The sequence below is a fragment of the Neomonachus schauinslandi genome, unplaced genomic scaffold (genome assembly GCF_002201575.2).
Source record: "Neomonachus schauinslandi unplaced genomic scaffold, ASM220157v2 HiC_scaffold_3526, whole genome shotgun sequence".
NCBI classification, from domain to species: domain Eukaryota; kingdom Metazoa; phylum Chordata; class Mammalia; order Carnivora; family Phocidae; genus Neomonachus; species Neomonachus schauinslandi.
In genome coordinates, this window is record NW_025412214.1 from 1 (window position 1) to 3,476 (window position 3,476).

The following is a 3,476-nucleotide window of genomic DNA, read 5'->3' on the forward strand; positions in this document are numbered from 1 at the left end:
TCTTTCTTTCTTTCTTTCTTTCTTTCTTTCTTTCTTTCTTTCTTTCTCCCCCTCTCTCTCCCTCCCTTCCTCCCTTCCTTCTCTTTTCTTTTTTTCTCTTTGGTTCAAACTTTTAATATAAAAAAATTCACTGATGTACAAAATGTGAAAGTCTGACAATGACAACATATGAAATCCTATGATTTGAGAGTCCCCCCGAGTGCGTGCCATGGTGCCCATGCCCCCTCCCATACATACCCTGGCGTGGAAACAGAAACTAATGCAAACTATTGCTAACAAGCTGCGCAGATAGGTGCGTTCTCTGCTCCACCAATCACAGACCAATATCTACTCCAAACATTCAGTAAGGAAAAGCAGAGCATCTTCCGAAAACAGAAGGCAGACTTCTTACTCACGATGGACCTGCACAAATACACCCAGCCAAAAGAGTACTGCATAGTCATTCATGAGGATCGTCATTCATGAGGATCGTCACAATCCTAATATAAGGAACAAATCCCCTTGCTCTCCCCATGACATTTTTCTTCTCTAGACAGTGTTGTCCCTGTTTATAGAGGCCTCGGTCATCAACCACGTTATTATCTCCTTTTGTCAAAAATTGGCATGTCCATTTTGCTTCTTCTTTTAAAAAAAAAAAAAGATTTTATTTATTTGTCAGAGAGAGAGCACAAGCAGGGGGAGCGGCAGACAGAGGGAGAAGCAGGCTCCCCGCTGAGTGAGGAACCCGATTTGGGACTCGATCTCAGGACCCTGGGATCATGACCTGAGCTGAAGGCAGATGCTCAACCGACAGAGCCACCCAGGCGTCCCCATTTTGCTTCTCATGAGTCTTCAAAACTCCATGAACTATAGGAGTTTCTCTTCCTTCTATCCTAAAAACAACCATTTTCTCCCAGTCAGATGGGATCTTCAACTCGATTTGCTAAAAAGAGAAGATCTCGGGCGCCTGGGTGGCTCAGTTGGTTAAGCGACTGCCTTCGGCTCAGGTCATGATCCTGGAGTCCCGGGATCGAGTCCCGCATCTGGCTCCCTGCTCGGCAGGGAGCCTGCTTCTGCCTCTGACCCTCCCCCCTCTCATGTGCTCTCTCTCTCTCTCATTCTCTCTGTCTCAAATAAATAAATAAAATCTTTAAAAAAAAAAAAAAAAGAGAGAGAGAAGATCTCTATGAAATGCAGGTTCCATGCTGCCCCTGAGCACTACTACAATTGGACTTTCACGTCCAGTTATGAGCACTAACCCCTTCCAGATCATTAGAGCCGAGCAGATAATCATTCCAAAATTTAGGACTTGAAAATACAGCGGAGCCCTGTCCCTGCACTCAGCTTCCAACCCCTCAAGTTTAGCTGGGAGGCTGCCCTGCTCCAAGGCATTTTCTTGAATCAGGATCCAAACACATTGCATGTGGTTAATATGTCTCTTAAGTTTCTTTGAATGTATTATAGTTCCCCTCCATTTTGTTTAAATGTCATTATTATGTTGAAGAAACTGGGTCATTTGTCCTCTACATACTGTTTTGCATTTGTTTTCATTTAATAAATTGTTATATTCCTTTTTATGTCAATATTTACACACATCATTATTTTTAATCACCATATTCCATTGTGTCACTCATAAGGCAAATCATAGTATTTTGGGTATTTGTATAGTCTACAGGGTTTGGGGCTTACAGTAAAGTTGCAATTATCACTTTATCCATACATTTTTGTACTTCTTGCTTTCTAAAGTTATGTTTTTAAAATGAAAATCGCTGGGGGTGCCTGGGTGGCTCAGTCGGTTAAGCAGCTGCCTTTGGCTCTGATCATGATCCTATGGTTCAAGAACACTAAAGTGAATCATCTCCTTTGTCACCCGCTTTGTGCGGTGGGGTGGGATGGGACTCTGCCATCATTGCTGATACAAGGATTGAGATTCTAAGGAGCTTCTGAAAAAACTGTTAGTAGTAAGCAGAAAGAGGACAACACATGACCTGAGAGAGAGTGAATGAGGAAAAAGCTGAGAAACAAAGGAATTAGTAATCTAGGGCAGGGTGAAGAATGTGATTCAGCTGTGGCATTTGGATACTGGGGCTGCTGGATCTGGGGAACAGCTGGGCTTTCTGCACAGGGACAGACAGGCTCCAGCCAGAGCTTCCCTGAACCAACCCAGCTTGGCTTCTCCTGGTACCACGTATAAGATTCCCATATCTCGCTGCACACCCAACAAAACTAGAACCTGAGGAACGCCGTTGCCCTGTTCACTGGTCCCCAAAAGCCATGCTGCCGTGCTGTCTTCTCTCATAACAGGGTTCCAGAGGGAGTGAGGCTTCCAAGGGGAAGACAGATATTGTTGGGGTGGTTGGCTGAGGTGTTTCTGTCACCCAAAATATGTCTTATCATGGGCCCACCTGGAGGAAAAACTCCCATGCATTTGGAAGAGGTGGTAAAGAAAGAGGCTAGTGGGGTGTTCCAATGTCGTGACCTCCTTACAGTAAGAAAGAGGTAGGTACACATTAGTCTACTCCATTTCCTTATGACCTTAAGCAAATCACTTTAATTCTTTAAGCCTCATGGTTCTTCATCCTTTAAGTAAGAAAAATAATACCTAGCTCAAGGTTGTCACTGAAACAAAATGAAGTGATTTTGAAGTATTTTTTTTTAAGGGTAGGATCAGTATTTTATTTAGTCACTTATAATCAGAAGGCAGTTGAGTATGTAGCCTTCATACTCAATCTTTCCTTTTTATAAATAAAAAAGAATTACAAGTTTTAAAGATTTTTTTTCTTTTTATTTATTTATTTGAGAGAGAGAATGAGATAGAGCATGAGAGGGGGGAGGGTCAGAGGGAGAAGCAGACTCCCTGCCGAGCAGGGAGGCCGATGCGGGACTCGATCCCGGGACTCCAGGATCATGACCTGAGCCGAAGGCAGTCGCTTAACCAACTGAGCCACCCAGGCGTCCCAAGAATTACAAGTTTTAAACAGCCAATGGCTGGTTATGTTTTCAGAACACGTAATTAGATTAATTCATTAATGGTAGCTTCAAGTTTTTCCTTTTTAGTTCCAGAAAATTCACTCACCTTTTGTCCCTTTTTAAAAAATGGAAGGTTGGCATGTATTTGGCTTCACACTCTGAAGCAACAACCTGACTGTCACCCATGTCTACTTCAAGGAACATCACATTGGAAGTCTTCTCAGAGAGGGAATGAAAGAAAGCTTTGCTCATGGGACGCCTGGGGGGCTCAGTCAGTTAAGCGTCTGCCTTCGGCTCAGGTCATGATCCTGGAGTCCCGGGATCGAGTCCCAGGATGGAGTCCCGGGATTGAGTCCCGCATCGGGCTCCCTGCTCAGCAGGGAGCCTGCTTCTCCCTCCGCCTGCAGCTCCCCCTGCTTGCGCTCTCTCTCTCTCTGATAAATAAATAAAATGTTTTGAAAAAAGAAAGAACAGATTCCTAGAAAGAAAGAAAGAAAGAAAGAAAGAAAGAAAGAAAGAAAGAAAGA

The 3,476-nt window shown here is 43.7% G+C and overlaps 1 pseudogene; it reads right to left on the reverse strand.

Annotated features, from left to right (window-relative positions):
* Positions 1-387: 387 nt before the first annotated feature.
* Positions 388-1,294, reverse strand: LOC110585303 (annotated as a pseudogene).
* Between the last annotated feature and the right edge of the window lie 2,182 nt (positions 1,295-3,476).